This window comes from Hipposideros armiger, unplaced genomic scaffold (assembly GCF_001890085.2).
Source record: "Hipposideros armiger isolate ML-2016 unplaced genomic scaffold, ASM189008v1 scaffold_1460, whole genome shotgun sequence".
In the NCBI taxonomy this organism is placed as follows: domain Eukaryota; kingdom Metazoa; phylum Chordata; class Mammalia; order Chiroptera; family Hipposideridae; genus Hipposideros; species Hipposideros armiger.
Genome location: NW_017732810.1, coordinates 35,730 through 57,318, shown reverse-complemented (window position 1 = coordinate 57,318; position 21,589 = coordinate 35,730). Strand labels below are relative to the sequence as shown.

At 42.7% G+C, this 21,589-nt stretch overlaps 1 long non-coding RNA gene across 1 annotated transcript; it reads left to right on the top strand.

The window, feature by feature from the left end:
- The first annotated feature begins 3,392 nt into the window (after nt 1-3,392).
- LOC109377581 (uncharacterized) lies at nt 3,393-16,008 on the top strand. The gene is made up of 3 exons (XR_002122900.1): nt 3,393-3,619; nt 5,584-5,786; nt 12,554-16,008. It is a non-coding gene; the product is annotated as an uncharacterized LOC109377581 (long non-coding RNA).
- The last annotated feature ends 5,581 nt before the right edge of the window (nt 16,009-21,589 follow it).

The window sequence follows — 21,589 nt, the reverse complement described above, 5'->3', positions numbered from 1 at the left end:
ATTTGGAAATTAGTCTGAAGCTTGAGAAGACCCTAAAAGTAATTTCTCTTTTTGTAACTAAGATGTATGCATGCTCTAGCAAGAGATTTGCATTAAATTGGCAATGCTTTAAGGTTGATAGATATATAGGAGGTTTATTCGTTTGTTGGTTGTTGTACGTGTCTGCCAAGAAATGCGTATGTTTTTTTAAGACATGCCAAATCTCACTCTGGATCAAAACAGCAAAAGCCACTGAGGGCAGAAATGGCATGGCCATACCCAGTCCCAGGGTGCAAGGAACACATGAAGAACCTTCATCTAGGAAAACCTACCCACCTACCCACCTAAGACAGTTTTGCTGTGGCCCCTGCCAGAGAGTAGGGAGGAGATGGAAACCGAAAGAGGAGCCTTCTGGCTAATGGGTCTAGATGAGCAATTCTCAAAGCAGACGCCCCCTTTGTCAATAAGGTTAGTAGACATTACATAAGAAAAGGAAGCCATGCCTGCTCAGAGCTTTGAGACATGCCAGCTTCCATGAAGTTAAAATAGGTGACTTCGTTGGTAACTGTGACTCCTCAACAGACAGACATGGCAAACACAAAATTATCCAGATTCATGTAACTATGGAGCTTTGTTCTTTGATTTTTTTTAAAAGAAGCATCTAAAACATACTTTAAAAACAATCATCTGATTTTTTTCAGGTCCCTGATATGTGTGCTAAAAGCTGGCCCTACAGAGACTATCAAGATAAAGAAACAGGCATTCACTATTCATGGAGCAAAGATAATGTCATCAGAATCCACTTCTGAGTAATCAAGGTGCAAGTGTTTTAAAAGAACAAAAATGTGGGCAAAGTGAATGAATGGATTAAAATACTGACACCAAAACCACTTCATTCTAAAATGAAGCTGCATTGGCCTCATAGTTATCAGGAAGTTCTCTGTGCACACGGGGAGGTCCCAGATACTGCTGGTGTGTAGCTGTCCTTCTCTATCAGTCTCTTCTCAGGCACAGCTGAGACCCGGCACCTGCCCCCAAATGAGGAATCCTTAGTAAAGTGTAGCTTCTGCTTTCAGAGGTCAGCAGCCCACACCTGCAGAGCCCTGTCCCACAGGCCAAACCATGTCACCTTAACATGGGCCTTTTGGTCTTATCATGTGCTTCCCAATCTCAAGTCATCTTAAACCAATGGTTCATCCAGACACAAAGAGCAAGGTAAGGACACTGCATTGTATTTTTAATTTTAGAAAAATAGAAAATTTAGAGAGAGCTTTAATTTGCATTGTTTATGAGGATCTGAGGAATAGTAGGAAAAACATAGGATGAAAATATCATTAGGAAACTCTTTCCCAAAGCCAGGGAGCCTTTCACTTCTCGGTGGCCCCCATGTAAATTCTCTCTATAGGCCCAAAGGGAGCTCCTCCTTATCTTTAGCACCTGGGATCGGCCAGCTGCTGGAGATGCACAAGGCACTCCAAGAGCCTGCGTCCCATACTGGCAGCAGATAATAAGAACAGGGGATGTTTTTGATTTTGCTGGAAACCCTGATTCAGCTTTGTAGCTGAATATAGATACATGCATGTCAACCAGAGAAAAATAACACTGACTTTATGCCGTCAGCACTACTCTATATCTATATATACTCTATATCATGGAAATGTTTGTCGTGTTGATTGGAAATGAGCTATTCTTACTTCAAGGGAAAGACAAGCCTGAAGAACACTGCTTTCATATTTGCTTTCTGGGAGACCCATGTTATGCTGGTAATCAACAGTTCTACTTTGACAGCTTTCGTTTCCTATAAATATAGATGCCAATGAGAGTGCCCAGTGTTTCCTGACTCAAATCCAGAAAGAGCAGGTGCGTTCCCTGGGTGAGTCATGCCATAGCAGCCAGGACTGTGACACAGTCACAGAGGCACCTAATGGAATAAAAGCAAGCTAAGAGGAGGGCTAGACTTCCGGGGTCACAGTTATTTGGAGTTGGGGGATTCTGGGAGGTTCGGTTGTTGTTTCTCATTACTGCTAAAAGCAATAGCACCAACCAAGGTTCCAAGGAAAATTTATGTATTAACAGATGGATATATTTTTTGTCCATTCATCTTTTGGTGGACATTTGGGTTGTTTCCACTTCTTGGCTATGGATAAAACAAAAAGAGAGAGAAGGAGAGAGAGACATACAATGGACTACTATTCATTCAGCCTTAAAAAACAAATAAATAAAAAAGAAATCCTGCCATATGTGACAACATGAATGAACCTTGAGGACATTATGCTATATGCAATAAGCCAGCCACAGAAGGACAAATACTGCATGATTCCATGTATATGAAGAATCTGAAATAGTCAGAGTCAGAGAAGCAGAGGTGGCTGCCAGGGCCCAGGAGGAATGGGCAGCTTCTGGTCAGTGGGTTCCAGTTTCAGTTATGCCGGATGCGTGAATTCTAGAGCTCTGCTCTTCACCACCGTGCCTGAAGTGAACAACACTGTTCTGTGCCCTGAAAGATATGTTAAGAGGGTAGAGCTTATGTTAAGTGCTTTTACAATAAGATTTTTTAAAAGACAAATATTTGATCAATCCCTAGATCTTTCTTATTTTTATTCAAAAGCTATTAGTACATGCACACTGATACACAGTTCATACCAGTTTTCTAAGTCAAAATACACACTTTACCGAAAGTACCTCAGGGGAAGCTCTTTCATAACGAAGAAATATAAGTATAACTGTATTAGAGACACTTCACTTCATTCTAAATAAATACATTCACAGTTAAACTAGTTATTAAAATGATGGAAACACATATAATTTCACTTGTTTCATTTGATGATCTTAAAATACCTTCAGGGGTAATAGTAGTTTCTGAGGCTAAGGTCCATAATCTTATAAATAAGCCACAAAGCCATAGTTAGATACAAGGTTTAGACAAGGTGCTACAGGGGCAGGCTTCAAAAATGGAAGAAGGAAATTGGAGTCCTTTCTCAAGCTATTTTTTTCATTAATGGGAACTTAGTCATATAACAGGACAAAAGTCTGTGCATGTTGATTTGGGACACTGTTTTAAAGTTATATTCTGTAGTTAAATGGGCTTTTGACATCATTGAACTCTGATTTCAATGCTAGATAAAAGCCGGGGATGTTTTTCTTACCCACCACTAGGAAATGTGGTAAACCCAAATTGGCGGGCGTGCCACACAGTAAAGAGGTAGGCTGGATGAAACACTGACTCACATTTGTGGGAAGAGCCAGTGTGGTTTCACATTCGGGGGGGGGGGCGCATAGCAATCATTGCTCACTGTTTCTCTCCTACACCCCTGAGTCACTCTTCTTCTCCCCAGTCGTTCTGCTGCGCTCTTCCGTGGGNGGGGCGCATAGCAATCATTGCTCACTGTTTCTCTCCTACACCCCTGAGTCACTCTTCTTCTCCCCAGTCGTTCTGCTGCGCTCTTCCGTGGGCTCCCTGGGGTAGGCGCATGGCAGGTGAGGCTGCTGGGCTGCTGGCTTCTCTTCAGCAGCTGCTCTTGCCAAAGAGTGAAGGAGACTGCTGGGCTGTGTCAGGGCTGGCCCGGTGCTAGTCACTCTGTGAAGCAGCACAGCTGATATCATTCTTCCAGGAACCTGCAAAGGAGAGTCATCAGACACGGTAAGAGGACAGTAGCTTTCAGGAGCCAGCGTGACATACAGTTTGCCCTGACCACATGTTCCAGTTGTAAATCAGAAAGCAAACTGTTCACTTAGATGAACTAAGCATATGGAAAAGGATGATGATTCCTTCTACTTGTTCCCAGCTCTTACTGTGTGACCATGACTTTCACTCTTTTTATTTTCCTGCAAATGCAGTTCACCCTGGAGAGAATTTCTGAGACTAAATGGACCTCAGTGAAGCTCCTAAGAAATAGCGTTAAATATTAAATTTATTATTATTGTTATTATTATTATTAAGTAGTGTGTATAATGATGTATACTTTAGGGTAATCAAACTGTTTATGAAAAGTTGCTAACTAAATAGCTATATGACTTTTGGTGGGAGGTTGTACAGCTGCTCAGGAAATTTTTATTTCCTTCACCACACCCCAGCCCCAGCTCCTGCCCCAGGAAGAGATGCACCCTTGTCCCACAGTGATTGTCTGAGTAACTTGCTATGGCTTACTGGAATATGAGTGGCGATAGATGTGCCTGTTTGGGCAAATGCACAAACACATTTGTTTCTTTTGGCTCACTCTGTGCTCCTACTGTCTACATGGGAACCATATGTTCCAAGTAGTGGCTCTTCCTTCAGCCAGGAATACACAGAAATCAGATCTCTGCCTACCTGCAGCCTACAGGAGAACTGCCACAGCCTACCTGCACACCCAGAAGTGAGCAATAAAGAAATGCTGGCTGTTTTAAGTCACTGAGAAAGGGCGCTGTGTACTGATGCAGCAAAAGCTGACTAATACACTTACTTGTTTGCTCAATGACTTACAATATTGTTCCAGAATATACTTCGATTTACTGCTCTTCAACTGGCAGTTATATCAGTTAGCTATTGCAAAAATAATGCTGCGTAACAGACAAATGTAAAGTTGCAGTAGCAACTTTACATACATATATAATATGTATTGATATCTCATGCACTTGAGCATGAACTTGAGTAAATTAACATAGGCTGGGTGAGCTGGCGGGGGTAGCTCTGCACCATGTGTCACCTCCAACTCCTGGACCAGCAGGCAATGCCAAGCCTGGGAGCACAACTGGGAAAATACTTTTCAAGCCCCTTCTTGCGTCATAAATGCTAACATCCAAGTTAGCGTGACCAAGCCAACATCAACGGACCAGGTATACCCCTCCTTTGGAGGGGAAGGGGAAGGACTGAATATTTCTGAAAATAATCTAATTTACCACACTAGTCCTAATATTTTACTGGGGGTGATTGGTTTTAATTTTATGTTCTGCTTCCTTTTTCCATTTCCAGATCAAAGAAGTATGTTAAAAACACACACTTTACAACCTCCATACAGACTGCCTTTGGAATATTCTGCCGTTGACCACTTATATGATGTGATCACCTGTTACCTAATAAACTGATCATTCTCTACATTATATTCAATATTGATCAAGCAGAATAGAATGTATTAAACATCACATTTAGGACTATGACTTACATCTGTGTTGTTCAATACAGTGCCATAAGCCACATGTGGCTATTGAGTATTTGAAATGTTCTAGTCCAAAGTGAGATGCCTTGTTAGTGTAAAACACACACTGAATTTTGACAACTTCATATAAAATATGAAGAACGTCATATAAAATATTTTAATTTTTATATTGATTATATGTTGAAATAAAAATAGTCTGGATATACTGGGTTATATAAAATATAGTATTAAAATTAACTTCACTTACTAATGTCAGGGAGAATGACAAGTAAGGACCTCTGAAAGTCCTTCCCTCCATGAAAGCAATGAGACCACGGGCAAAAATCGTCAGATACAACTTTTTTCAGAACTCTGAAAATTATCCAAAAGCTTATACAATTTTAAGGAAAAAATAAATGATCAAATTCTGGTAAAAACAACAAGCCGTATGACATTTTAACTTGCTTCATTTCATTTCTCCCCCTCCCAGTGCCTCAGTGACCTTGGAAACCCTCAGTCTGTAATCATGGTGAAAACAATCAACCTAGCCATCACTGGAGGAGGCAGAATGGAGGCCTGTCTGAAGTTTCCTTAAAGACTTCACTCACAAGGCTTCTCTTCATTATATTTGACTCAGATCTTGTCCAGTACCAGGAGCCTTTTCCCAGAAGTGTTTATCTAAACTAAGTAAAGGTAATTGTTGAATATTACAGCTGCCTATCACAGTAGAAAATAATTGGATAAGCAATAGGTTAGCCAAAAAGCTTAAAAATAAAAACCAGAGAATGAGATGTCCATAGGATCTTTAGAAAGCTTTGAGATATTTCTGGAAATCTAGAAGCTCATGAACATAGATAGGGTTGTGTGCAAGCTCTGCACATTTCTGAAAAAGCCCTAAGCTCCTACTGGTGGATGACCTTGGAGCTCTGTGACAGTAGGGAGGGAAGGCTAAGGCAGAGTTGCCAACTATTTGGCTGAGCTTTGAAAACATTTCCCAACTTGCATACAGAGCCCCTTGGAGAAGATTGGGAGACTTGTTGGCTCCAGACACTTAAGGGAATCTCTGTCCAATCATTAGTTGATAAAAAAAACCAATTGAGTAGAGATTAAGTGACCAAACATTGCAAAGAATATAGATTTTACATAATGATTTCAAAAAAATTACTAAACAAACAACAAAGCAGCAAACAGCAGAAACAACAAATCCTGGGAGAGACAAATCTTTTTCCAAAAGTTGCCACATAATAACATCTAAGATGTTCAATTTTTAGTTAAAAAAAAGTATGAGAGTTAAAAAAACAACAAGAAAGTACGACGCATACACAAGGCAAAACGTTGTTGATACAAATGGTTCATGAGGAAGCCCAGACACTGAACCTATTAGAGAAGAACTTCAAATTATCTATTTTAAATGTATGGAAAGAACTAAAGGAAACTATATCTAGAAAACTGATGGAGAGTATGAGAATGATGTCCCACCTGGTAGAGAACATTAAGAAAAAGAAATTATTAGAAAAGCCAAATAGAAACCTGGAGTTGAAAAGTACAGTACTAAAATACAAAGTCCACTATAAGAGTTTCTAACAGTATATATTAGAAGGCAGAAGAAAGAATCAGCATACCTGAAAATAGGTTAATTGAGCTTATCTATTGTGTAAGAAAGAAAAAAGAATAAAAAATAAACAGAGCCTCAGAGATCTGTGGGATACTCTTAAGTGTACCCATGTACACATAATGGGAGTCATAAGGAGTGAAGAAAGAGAAAGAGGCAGAAATAATATTTAAAGAAATAATGGTCAAAATTCCCCAAATTTGATGAACAACATTAATTTACACATGCAAGCAGCTCATGAACCTCAATAGAATAAACTTGAAAGATCCACACCAGGACACATCATAATCAAACTAACAAAAGTCAAAGATAAAGAGAGAATCTTGAAAGAAACTACTCATCATGTACAAAGAAGCCTCAGTAAAATTAAGGGCTCATTTCTCACCTGAAACAATGGAGGTCAGAAAGCAGTGGAATGACATATTCAAAGTGCTGAAAGGGGGGGAAAAAACCAACTATCAAAGGAGAATTTTATATCCAGCAAAACTATCCTGTAAAATTAAGGCACACTAAGATAAGGCACAACCTGCAAAAATGTTCACTAACATACCCTCTCTAAAATAGATACTGAAGGGAGAACATTAGGCTGAAATGGGAGGAAACTGCGCAGTAGCTCCAATGCATACTAAGAAAAAGTATATACTTTTTCTGATAAAGCTAACTACACAGGGAAAAATAAAAGGCAGCATAAATGTACTTTTTATTTGAAACTTCCTTTTTTCTATCTGATTTAAATGAACACTATATGACAATGGTTATAAATCTATGTTAATAAGAACACAGTATATAGAAGTAATCTGTAACAATAACAGAATAAAGTTTGGAGGAGAAACAGATATATAGGAGCAAAGTTTTTATATACTATTGAAATTAAGTTGGTATTAATGCAAAGTAGTTGGTAGAATTTAAGATGTTCCTCAAAAGGGGACGCAGGGAGCAAAGAATGTGAGATGAAGGTTCTGGTTTAAAGGGACAGTGGTGGTATCACAGGTATGTTAATTTCCTTGCCATTATAATAAATTATCATAAACTTAGTGGTTTAAAGCAACACAGATCTATTATCTTATATGTGTAGTTCTGGAAATCAGATGTTCCAGTGGGTTAAAATTAAGGTACAAGCAGGACTGCATTCTTTATGGAGGTCCTAAGGAGGAATCCATTTCTTTGCTTTCTAGAGGTTACCCCCATTCCTGGGCTCATGGACCTTCATCACTCTGAACTCTGATTCTGTTGTCACATCTCCTTCTCTGACTCTGACTGTCCTGCCTCTTTCTTATAAGAATCCTTGTGATTATATCAGATCCACCATGTAACCCAGGATCATCTCCCTATCTCAAGATCCTTAACTTCATCGTATCTGCAAAGTCTCTTTTGCCAAGTAGGGTAATATAGTCACAGGTTCCAGGAATTAGAATAGGGTCATCTTTGGGGGCTATTATGCACCCAACCACAGCAAGCACAAGTGGTACAACTAGGGTTGAGAACTACCCAGGCAGGATGCAGGGTGCTAACAGTGCACTCAAGTCACCGGGGACCTCAGACAATCACAGACACCCTGACTGTGCCCACTTCACGTTTTCAGAATCAAAATCTCTGAGGGTGGGCGCCTGGGCCTTTTGTTTCTTAAAAGTTCACCCATGTGATTCTTATATTGTTGTAAACCTCAGGTTGTAGACCACCTGAATGGAGTCAGCAGTTGCGACAGCTCCAGGCACTACACAGTGTAATCTCCAGAGAGGCTTCTAGAATCCCTGGGACACGTGGTGACATTCAGAGGCCAGGGTGCCAGCCAGAACTCCACATGAAATCCCCCAGGCATCTGGTTTTTTGGCAGAACTTCTCAAGTAATTTTGATGTGCATGGAAGTGTGACTCCACCACCCTGTGGAGGGTGGCATGGTGCCCGGAGAGGACAGCAGTAGTAACAGACAAGCCTACCTTTGTGCAGAGATGACAAGTGTTGCCAAGGAGACAGAGTACATACATAAGGGCTTTGCTTAGGATTCAGCTCTTGAAGGAAATAATTCTTTTTAGAGCAAACTCAGACACCTAGCAGTTTGGAGGTGTGCTATGGCTGCCATAACACAATACCACAGACTGGGAGGCTTAAACGAAAGACATTTATTCTCTCACAGTTCCAGAGGCTGGAAAGTCCAAGATCACGGTGCTGGCAGGTTTAGTTTCTGGTGAGGCTTCTCTCCTTGGCTTGCAGAGAACCACCTTCTCTCTATGAGCTCACATGGCTTCTTCTCTGTGTGCGCAGAGAGAGAAAGAGAAATCTCTCATATCTTGTCTCTCTTGTTAGAAGGCCACCAGTCTCACTGGATTAAGACTCCAGCTTTATGTCCTCAATTAACCTTAATTACCTCCTTGGAGGCCCCATCTCCAATTATAGTCACATCGGGATTGGGGCTTCAACACAGGAATTGGAAGGGGGCACATTTCAATCCATAATAGGTGGCCAGCAGACATTTGACCCTTGGGAAATGACATGGAACCTTCAAAGATGGAGGTATGTCTTCAGGACTGGGTTGTGGAAGAGTCACTAAGATCCTTTCCGATCTAGTTTGCAATGATATCAGCACATGTTGATGTAATCAGTGCTATTAAAGGAAAAGTTACGTGAAGGGAAATGCCTCCCGTTAATACAATAATGCAAATTTAAGACAAAGTTTGATCCATCTCCTTTTAGAAAGAATTCAGTATCACATTCAGAAAACTGTGAAACTTTAAAATATTAGAGATGGAAGGAACTCTGAGGTCGTCTGGTAAAAATGCAGCCAGACTCACAAAACTACTTGGTAGCTCCTCAAAGTTCTCTAATTCCACCTGAAAATGGAAACATTATCCCTTTTCCTATAACAAAGATTAATGAGGACACACAAATTAACTAAACAAAGGATTACAAACAAAAGACAAAAAAAGTGCCTGTAATTAAGAAAAATTAGAATTTAACTTAAGAAAAAAATTTTTTTTTCTTAAAATACGTTTAAGAAAAATTTATTTTTCTTAAAATAAATTATGATTTTATTTTAGAAGAAAATAAGAAGTTGTGACAACCCCAGACACCACACAGTGCAGCCTCCAGAGAAGCTTTATTTCAGAAGAAAACAATATTTTAAAATCTATCTGCTTATTTCCACATTTTTGAGTTGGTTACATGAAAGGTACAATTAACTATTATCATTAAAAGTTGACTAAAGCCCTCAAAACAGAACATTCTAATAGTAGAGAAAAAAACTAAAAGAACATGGTTTTTAACCCCAAACTTGAGCAAGCATTAATTTACCCACCTTTGGTAGCCTTACTCTCTAACCATGTGAAAACACTTCTAAACATTAGTGTTACATTACCGGTGGACTTCATTTAAGAGGCAAACAGCCTCACAAATATGCCTCAGGAACATTCATGATCCGTAAGTCTTCAAAGGAGCAATCCTCAACTGCAAAAGAAAAAAGAAAGGAAAAGAAAAAAAGAACATGAGTAATCCACCTCCAAATTGTCATGTTAATCCCTTTGCTAAACCTTAGATTAAAGGATGGCCTATGGCTTCCAATTGCGGATTAGATCACCAAGAAAGTTTAAGTTGTAACTTCGCTTCACTGTTCCCCTTGGTGGAAAAAGAAAGAGCTGGTGTTAGATATGCTGTCAAGAATAAAAAATGGATCACGTGGGTACATAAAAATATCGATAATAAAATGCCAATAACCTTGTTGATGATATTACAGGCAGGACACTAAAAATCTAGTATGATGTTTCAGTAGATATTGAACTTTATCCCAGAGATAGTGAGAGAAATTGGAGGTTTGCAAACTATAATACAACCCTCAGGCCAAAGCCACTGTAGCCTGTTAGTGCGTGGCCTGTGAGTTTAGACTGGTTTGAGTTTATTTTTAATGAATAAAAAATATTTTGAAAGAAGAATCGTATTTCATGACAAATAATAAATAAATGAAATTCAAGTTTCAGTGACCATACAGTTCATTGGAATTCAGCCATGTTCATTCACGACTGTGCCTGCGGCTGCTTCTGGGCTCCACGGGCAGTTCAGGGGTTGCAACAGAGACCATATGACCCCCAAAGTCGAAAATAGGTATTATCTGTCCCTTTACAGAAAAAATTTGCTCACCCCAATGTAAGTGAGCATGGTCCCCAACCTTGGCTGGGCAATAGGATCATGCTGAAAGTAGTTAGAGAACGAATGCTCAGACCTTTGAGAGAGTTTTATCTACACTGATTGGTCAGGGTTTCCAAACTGATGGATCTGGAAGCCTGAGCCAGGTGATTTCATGAGCTATCGTGGGCAGTACCTCATTCTGAATTTACAGCTCGAAGCTGTCCATCCTCCTCCCTTTGCCCTTCTCTCAAAACCCCTCCATGACTTCTGGGTATCCCCTCTGGCTGGGATTCTTACTACAAGCATGCCTTTCCAGGAACCACATACACACACGCTCAAAGTACGCACAAAACATGCAGGTCTCTCGCACACACACACATGCACATATACACATACGTGCACACACAAAACACACATGGTATTTTGTGTACATGGACACAGACACACAGACACACACACACATGCACACACAAAACACACATGGTATTTTGTGTACATGGACACACACACACACACACACACACACAAAATATAACTTTCAGAGCTCAAAAGATTGGAAAGTAGATTCTACTAAATCAAGGTTGTGGGTCCCTTATCAAATAACACAAGTCTCCTTTCCCTAATTGGAACCTCTCTGGCCCTTGAAAAACAAGAGTTACTCTCGGATACAAGGATCGTATTTTAAGATCTTAAGGTGGTTTCATTCTTTCATCTGCTTCTTCCGCAGTTGAACCGCTAGATGGCAGCAGAAACTCACAGTTGAAAGGCTTCTCCATTAGTGACGGTGTGTCTGTGTGATGTATGTGTTGTGTGTTTGCATGTGTGTGTCTCTGTGTGTGGTGTGTGTAGTGTGGTGTATGTATATAAGTGTGTGTCTGTGTGTGATGTGTTTGTGTGTATATGTATGTAGTGTGTTTGTGTGTGATGTGTGTTTATGTGGGTGTATATGTGTGTAGCGTGGGTGGGTGGATGTGTGTGTGTGGTGTGTGTATATATAGTGTATCTGTATCCATGTGTGTGTATGAGTGTGTGTGTGTGTGTGTGTGTGTGTGTGTATGAAGCACAGCTACTTTAGATGGTCAGTTGCCCCAGGGATGTCACTTTAAGGAAGACCGTTCTTGGGTTCTGAGCTGCTCACGTGAGAAGGAGGGATAATCATGCAGAGTCCTGCCTGCTGACCAGTGTTGGCTGTGTCACAACAGCAGTGTGGCGAGGACGGCGCACCTGGAGACAACAAGTACCTCCTCCCACTCCATTCTAGGGGTTGGTTCAAATGCTCCCACTTGGGGACAGGTGCCTTGCTGGAGTGGGCCCTCCTTTCTGTGCAAACTTTCCTCTGGGGCACAGGGCCGTCTGCCTGTCTCCACTGGGCTCCTCTGTACCCTGTCATCACACTGGCCAAGGGGCAGTGCGTCTGGCCTTCTCAGTCTGTGTGTGTGGCTTCCCACTGCCTGAGGAAGGGCAGGTCACTGCACAGTGCAGCAGGCCTCCTGCCTGTTCCATGTGGACAGTGGATGTGCCCTTTTGTGGCCTGCCCTCAGCTGCCCAACACTCTCTCTGCCAGGAGCAGGGGTGCAAGGTAGGGGTGCCATCATGACTTGCGGATCTTCTTTTGAAATGACAATGCAAAACTCTGACCCTAATCTTTTTGTTTGGGGCATGTGATAAGCAAGTGATGGGAGAGGGGTGTTGATAATAGTTCTTCCAGATTAAAATGTTATTTGGTTTGCAGACATAAAAGCATGGAAAGAAAGGATGGGGGCAGACAAACACAGATCCCGTGGTGGAGTGAGGGGCATGGCGTTCTGAAGAGGAGGCCTTCCTTTCCATCTGCTTCCGTCATCTGTAAAACAGGGCCATGTTGCCTCACCTGCCGCTGCGGTGTTATGAGGATTGAATGAGGCAGTGTGTGCAGGAGGCTTTGTAACGGAAAGCCACAGATGCAGTTTCTGGATATGATGATGACAACAGCAGTGTTTCCATGCGGACATCTCACACATGTGGAAAAACACCAGGCATGCTGGCTGATATCTCACGCTCCTCCTCCTAGCCCTCCGATATCTCCAGAGGCTCTGCCCACTGCATCACCCAGGGCTGAGTGAATTGAGGGACAGCACCTGTGAGGCTCTCAGCCCTGCCGCCCCTGTGCAGCCCATTCTGTTTGGCAGGCTCCGGGCTGCTGAGTTGTGGGCTCCCCAGAGGGGAACAGCATAAATCAGGTGGCTCGGAGCTGGGTGTCAGCATTGGCCCCGGCTGTGCTCTGCTGGGAACACGGAGGAACGCCCAGATTCCAGGAAGGGTCACTGTACCGCGTTGCCCTTTCACCTCCGAACAGACCTTCTGTTTCCAGTGTTCCCTCAGTTGTGAAAGATGCCAGCCTCTCAACCTTGTGGACGTAGCTTTGTCCACTCCCCTACTGGCCCCAGAGCCAGGGCTGGAAAACGGGGCAGCCATGGCTCTGAAATGCCTCAGGCTGCTCCCAGTGAACGTGACCTTGTTCCTTAACTATTTGCATCTGTATGTATCCAATTTCATTTTCCCCCCCGAGGCTCAGGCTCAGATAAGATCCTCCAGCTTGGACACATGTAAGTAGACAGAAGGATACTTGTGAAACTCTATTTTTAGTGGAAGAGGAACTTGTTCTCCCCGAAAGGCAGCTCCCGACTTCCTGCACTCCCACCCCATCCTCAGAGCGCTGCAGTGCACGTAGTTCAGCACGAGGTTCTGAGGCAGAACCATTCACAGAAAGTGCTTACTCAGCTTCTCCACCACGTTCAGGACCTAGAAAGCGGTAGGTCTGCCAACTGCAGTCTCAGGAACAGCACTGGATTCACTTCTTCAAAAGCCACCTGGTAATGCATGACTACAGGGATTCACATGTCCTTCGAGGTGATGTCCTCAATTATAAAATTATTAACAAAGCCCATTCTAACTTCTCCAGTCAGAGGAAAGTAATCATCAGAAAGGTGCTGGGCCTGGGAGATTTCAGAGTAATGGCTGGTGTACACTGAGGTATCGGGATTCTCAGTAGCTCTGAGAAGTCCTGCCTCGGATGAGTGTGTGTGTGTTGGGCCCAGACGCACACAGGCCAGCTTATAAACAGTGTGCGTGCTCTTTCAGACAAATCATGGCAGTCTTATTGGAATGCTGAACAGAAAAAGAAATGGTGTCCTCCCCTCTTGTTCAATTTTTTTTTCTGTCCATTTGAATAATGATACTGTGTTGACAATAATAGTGTTCATGTGACTTAACTACAGCAAACCCATCCAAGCAAAGGTGAAAGAGGCGGCCAAGCGGTGCCCCAAACATACAAGTGCCGCCAAGTGCACAGCGGCACCTCCACGAGTGCTCCAGGATGCTTCTGCCTCGGGAAGCTCACAGAGCCCTGGCTGTTGGGGACAGACACCATGGGGACCTGCACATATCCAAATTACCCGGAAGGCCCTTGCAGAAGTGACTTGATCAAAGACATTCCATTCAATGTTCAACACTAAAAGAGAAAATTGACTTTGCGCAGGGTGTAGTTCTCACTATAACGAAGAGTTGTCACAAAAACAAAGAAAAGTGGAAGTGGAAGTTTCCAGAGAGCATCCTAAGACCAGCAGAGCCTCTCTGCAGAAGTCTCTGAGGGTGTCCACAGGTAGTGGGGCGGAGCCAGGAGGAGAAGGACCCCAGGGGGCTGGGTAGCACCTGTCAGACTTGCACTGCTCGCAGAGACAGAGCTGTGGCCATGGGGAGGTGTTGGCGGCTGCTGGCTTAGTGGTATGTAAATAACGAACTCTTGGTGGGAGGCCTATGGGTTTCAGAACATATGCTGTAACAGATGGGATGTACATCAGCAGGATTGGGGGTGCACTCCGGGACCTGCCAATCACTGGCATCCCACTTCTGGAAGGGAAGAAGCCTTTGGCAAAGAGGCATTGTATCGCCGTTTCACGCACATTTCAGGGCAGTGACCTTGCCCACAATGACCTCTCTACCCCCCAGCAGCCCAGAGAGCCCCAGCAAGGCTTCACATCAGTCTGGAGGTATTTTACTCTTTAACTAGATCCGTGGTTCTCAGAGTGGGATCCTGGACCAACAGCAGCAGTGGCACCTGGAAACTTGTTAGAAAAAAAAATTCCAGCCCACTCCACAACTGCTGGGTCGGAAACTCCAGAGGGTGGCCCACAGTCCATGTTGTAACAAACCTCCTGTGGTTCCTAGACAAGCTAAAGTTGGAGAGCCACCGAACTAGCTCGTCATCTAGTTAGGGACCAGAGTTCTGTTATTTTTCTCCGTTTACCCTTCTTTTTTAGACCTAGCACATTAATGGACACAAAGCATGATCCAGATAGATATTTCTGAAGGGAATAGAGAAAGAAAGGAAGGGGCTCTGATACAATTTTGGCTTCTCTCCTTAAGCATGGCTTCAGAATGAAAAGCTGAAATCTGAGAAAGATTGTACCCCAGTGACGGTTTATTTTACACACTCCTCAGGTGCAAGATGCATTGGATGGGATGGGTGTCTGCTCCTGCCAGACCCTTAGAAGAGCAAATTCCACAGAGGAATAAAGGACTAATGGAAGCCAGGTCTTGACTTTGGGAATACAGAAGCTCCTGGACTAGAGATGAGATTGCATCCCAATAAACCTCTTGTAAGTTGAAAATATCATAAATCATAAATGCATTCAATACACCTAACCTACTGAACCTCATAGCTTAGTGTAGCTGGACTCTATTGAATGAATGCCTATCGCTTTTGTACCATTGTAATGTAGAACAATCCTAGTTGAACTATTTTAAGTCTGGGTCCGTCTGTATTCCATTTGAAATGACAAGATTCAGCCTGCAGTGTCATGGATTTGCCAATTAAAAAAACCGAACCAAAGTAGCTATTGATGAAGCTTTTACAGAGTATTTGCTCCAGCGTGGATGAGTGGTGCTTCCATCAGAAACACTCCAACATCCAAAGTACAGACTCGGAGAGGCTGCTGCTAAAAGGCTGCACGACACACTTGGTCCAGACCCTACCTCCCCCAGCAAGGCAGGTGTGCATTCCTGCCACCAAAGCTGAGAGTGGAACAAGAATGGGCTTTTATCAGGCAAAGGATTTCTTCAAGTCACTTATGCTGACTGAGTTTTTAATTTCTTCATCAGCAAAATAAAGCTATTAATATTTTCCTCAAATACTCTTTGTGGGTGTTAAATGAGATGCCCAGCATCTAGTATTTGGCACATAAGTATGCCAGTGGTTTGGAAATGTGGGTTGCCATCCATTAGGGAGAAGGAAAATCAATCCAGTGTGCCATGATTCTATAATAAATGATTTGGGTTGTTTAGTGTAAAAGATTTGATTTAAATTTTCTCAAAGTCATGCTTCATATTAACTTTGTCACATTTTTCCTTTATTATATATAGGAAGAGTAAGCTTTTTCATGACATTTTTATTTCAGTTGTATCTATTATATGTATGAAGTGGTTTGCAATGTGGTGGAATACAGTCTCCCCCTTATCCACAGGGGATACATTCCAAGACTCCTAGTGGGTGTCTGAAACAACAGATAGCACCAAACAGTCTCCATACTATGATTTTTCCTATACATGCATACCTTTTCATTTAAAGGAAGCATTTTACAGCTTCTCTTTGGCATATTCGAATTGCCAACATCACTACATTTGTATTTTGGGGCCATTGTTAGGTAAATGAGGGTGAGTTGAACACAAGCCCTGTGATACATTAGTATTCAATCCAATAACTGAGATAGTTATAGGTGACCATGTACAATGTGGATACGCTAGACAAAAGGATATCCCAGGAGGGACAAAGCAGTTGATCATGGGTAAGTGAAACTATGGATAATGTGGAACTACTCTACAAAATATTGGGAAACATTGTATTAGGTGATCAGTAGATATTAGTTGTATTCTTCCTTCCTCGTTGATCCCTCCATCTGTCACTCAAAAAAACAGAATGGCCACCTTTATCCCTCTAGGTATCTAAAAGGGTTCTGCACCCAATTCTGATTCGTTTGGGTGTGTGTGTGGTGGTGGTGGTGGTGGGGGGGTGATTTTCCACACCACCAACCAACTCGATTTCTGTCACTATCTTCCCAGAGACAGCATCAGATCCCACAGGTAAAGAGCTAATTCTCACAAGACTACCCCCCCTACACACACACACACACACACACACACACACACACACACACACACACACACTTCAAATGCCAGTCCAAGTCCAGGTTGTCACCTGTGCTCTGATTAATAGGCTGTAGATCGAAGGTTCCCCAAAACTCCTCTCTTGGGTTCAATTAGCTTGCTAGAAGGGGCTCACAGAACTCGAGATACATTTTCCTTACTAGTTCACCAGTTATTATAAAAGGATATAACTCAGGAAGAGCCAGATCAAAGAGATGCCTAGAACAAAGTAAGGGGAAGGGGCAGCAGCTTCCATGCTTCTCCAGGAGTATCACTGTCCCCAAGTTCCCAGGTTTTCAGCAACCAAGAAGCTCTATGAGCTGTGTTCCTTTTTGTTTTTTTCATGGAGGCTTCATGACATAGGCATGACTGATTAAATCATTGGCCATTGACAATGGACTCAACCTCCAACCTCTCTCACTTATCTCGAGGTCAGGAGTTGGGACTAAAAGTTCCAACCCTCTAACCACATAGTTGGTTCCTCTGGTGACCAGCCCCTATGCTTAGGAGAGGTCCAAAAGTCACTTAACTAACATAACAAAAGACATCTTTTCACTCTTATTGCTTAGGAAATTCCAATAGTTTTAAGAGCTTTGTTCCAGAAATGGGACAAAAACCATATATGTATTCTTATTAGAAATCACAATATCACAGTATCAATATTTATGGTCGCCACCACTGAAGCAGAGAGGCAGAGTACAGATCACTACCTCAGCACGTGGTACAGCCACTCTGCTCTCTGGAAGGGAAACTGTGTGCCAGCAGGGTTCAAGTGGAAGCAGCTGGCCCCAGAAGAGTCAAGGGGACCACAGGGGAGCCTGGAGGAACAAATCGAGACCTGGTGGGCAGCTTATGGATAAACAACAGAGGACAGATACCCTCCTCACTTGCTCTTCTTGTCGTGGTTTCTACTATGCAGGTAGTTAGAAAAAAAGCCAAAAACTCAGAGAGGATCAGGTGTGTGTGTGAGAGAGAGACAGAGAGAGATAGAGACAGAGACACAGACAGAGACAGAAAGAGACACAGACACAAAGAGAGCTAGAGAGAGACAGAGAGAGATAGAGACAGAGACAGAGATAGAGATAGCGATAGATAGAGACAGGGACAGGGGCAGAGATGCAGATAGAGACAGGGACAAAGATAGAGACAGAGAGATGGACGTGAGTGTGTGTATGGGGCAGGAGGGGAATTCCCAGGCAGAGTGCACCTATCCGAGTGTTTGAACAGAAAGGAAATAGAAGTCACCTGGCCCCTCACTGCCTAGGCAGAGCTCACCCACCTGCGTTGCTGGCCACTGTGGGGAAATGCACCTGTGAGGATATAGGTCCTGCTGTTGCAGCACAATGGCCACAATTCCATTGAACCATGACCTTGAGTCCCTCAGGAGCAGGAGCCACACAGATTACCACATGATACACCCTTCTCTCCATGTACAGGCAGACGCCCAGCAAGGCCATATTGCCTGAAGCCTCCCCTCTCCACCGTTTCTCCTCCTTTCAGTTCCAAGACCCTCCTCCACTATGGGAAGTGTTCCCAGCTTGCCCTCCGCTGGCTGGTGCTGCAATTCCTTAGGCTCCGTTCCTAAGAACTAGAAAGTTCTGGCCGAGATGCTGGAATGAAGGCCTGCCAACTCTCCTTCTGGAGCCCTGCTGAAGGGCAAGACATTGACAGGGGTGAGCAGCTGGGCAGGTACCGCTGGAGGTTAAGAGCATGCCCCCTGACCTTAGTGCAAGCCATGGTTTAGGACTGTTGCCAAGCACTCTCTTGAACATGGCAGTGGGACTCTGCTAAGAAGCTCCTCACTCTCTCCAGGGGAAGGGAGCACTTTCAGAGATTCTGTGTCACTCCTTGATACTTGGCACCAAAATGGGAGAGGCAAGATGTCTCAGCAGGGGAGAAAAATGCATGTCTTGTTTCCTTTCTCTTTTTTCTTTTTTCTTTATAGTTGTTTTTGGCCAGTTGAGGTTCAACAGGAATACATTGCTATTCATCTGAAGAGACAAACATCTTACTCAATAAATTTTGTTTGCAAAGGCATTCTGAGAAGCATTCTGCGGTAGAATTCAGATTCAGCAATTTTTCAAAAAATGATTTATATGAGTCAGATTTATATTTTTCAACTTGTGTTGTCCCTTTTATGACCCCCAAAGTATGTGTTGACTGAATTGGCAGCACACTGATTTAGGCTTTGGGGTGGAAGACAAAGCTAGAATGAAGCTCTGCTTTTAGGGCTGCAAGTGGCACACTGATGTTAGGTCTACTTTCCGGAAGTCCATTGATTGTCAAAATACCTTTAGTTTTGGCTTCCAACTCCATTTTTTTCCCCTCAGAAACATGAATATTTTTGTGTGGCATCAAAAGTCTCTTCATTATGAGTTTATCCACTCAACAAGCATGAATGGAGTGCCTTTGTCCACTGGAATTCCAGCCAGAGATGCCATGAAGCCTGTAGCACAAGGGTTTACAACCTAGGCTGTACGTCCAAACTCTCTGGAAAACCACATAACAATCTCAATGTGTAGGCAACCCCAATTCTGCACATTTACCCAAAATAATTGAAAGCAAGGACTCTTCCAGGTATTTGCACACCCATGTTTACAGCAATGCTATTCGCAATAACCAAAAGGTAGAAACAACGCATATGTCCATCGACAGATAAATGTAAACACAAAAGGTGGCATAGACACATAATGGAATCCTATTCAGCTTTGGAAAGGAAGGCGATCCTGATACATGCTACAACATGGATGAATCTTGAGGATACTAGGCTGAATGAAATAAACCAGTCAAACAAATAAAACTACTGTGTGATTTCACTTACATGAGGGACCAAGAGTAGTCAAAGTCACAGACACAGAAAATAGAATGGTGGTTTCCAGGGACTGGAGAAGATGGGAATGACAAGTTGTTGTTTCACGGGGACAGAGTTTCAGTTTTTCAAGATAAAAAAGTTCTGGAGATGGATGTGGTGATGGCTTCACAGCAATGTAAGTGTATTTAATGCCACAGAACTGTACATTTAAAATGGTTATGATGGTAAATTTTATCTTATGTATATTTTTTAAAATCCCAGCATTTAAACCCTATCTCAGCTCAATATGATCAGTATTCCTAGAAGCAGGTCCCCAGTATGGGTTCCAATGTGCATCCTAGACTGAGCTAGTAATTTAGGCAATTCGAATGCTATGAACATTATCAGATTTCTATGAGACTTCAATAGAGTGGTTGATGATGTGTTGAAAATAAAGAAATTCTGATCACTTTTCCACATTACTTGCAGAAGTACTGAGAGCCTCTTTAGGGTCCACTCATATTAAACAGGCATCTGGATTCACATGGATATCCAGTTACTGGTGTTCACTTCTCTTGATGCATATGTGTTGATGCCATTGCATGCCAGGCACTCTGCTAGAGAAATTCTACAAATACTTGACCAGTATTATTCAAGTGTCAAGGTCATGAAAAACACTGAGGAACCTTCACAGATTGGAGGAGACTAAAGAGACATGACACCTAATGCAAAATGGTATCCTGCATAGAATCTCGGAAGAGAAAAAAGCCATTAGTGGGAAATTTGGTGAAATCTGAATAGTCTATATATTTCAGTTAATTGTGTTCTATTGTGCGTCTATAATTGTACCCATGATAAATACACTATGGTTTTGTGAGACGTCGACTTTAGAAGAAGCTGAGTGAAGAACCAGGAACTCTTGGTATTACCTTAACAACTCTTCTGTACATTTAAAATTATTTCAAAATAAAAAGTTAAAATAAAAAAAAGGGGCCACTGGCCTTCTAGACCTCCAGATGTCAAAGTTTAACATAGCAAGTAATTGCCTCAATTTTGCCCAGACTTTCCATATATGAAGGCACAAAAACCTGATTCTGAATGGTCTTTGGTGAGACCCAGGCCAGCCTGACCACATCTTGGTGGCTCTTAGTGACGAAGGCTGACAACTAGCCCTTGAGAGGGTTGAGAAAAATGGAGCTTAAAGAGCAGGTTTCTTTCATTCTTCAGAGCTGAATCATGGCTGAGTCATGGCTTCTTCCCCTGGTGCATTCCAACAGGGCAAACACAACGTGTACATAATTCCTACGTCTGGAGAAGAATCAGCTCAGACTGGAGACATCTGCTAATTCAGTCTGGTTACAAATAGAACTGGCTGGTTCTGGATTCTTGAAACTGCTATTGTGGTTCTTCAGTTTGATGATGGTGTCTTCGTTTTCATTCCCCCTGCCCCCCCGACTCAGTCTCCTCACATCAGTCAGAATGATCTCTCTCACAAAGCAAGCATGCACCAAGATGCATGCTGGCAGCTGGTAGTGAGATGCCTTCTCCATCAAGATGGAAAACAACACTGCACAGAGGACTTGGGCTGTCTCACTCCAATGTGGTTAGTATGATCATTTTTAAGATTAACCATCAGTTTTATGTACATACACTTCATGTAGAAATGACCTTGAAGAACACTGGGTGGGGCGAAGGGGGGAGAAAGGGATCAGGAGGGCAGATGGAGTTGGGGGCAGAGTAAGGAGGGCTTTTATGACCTTCAAAGAGGTCCACTGATGATTATAGGATTTAGCAAGA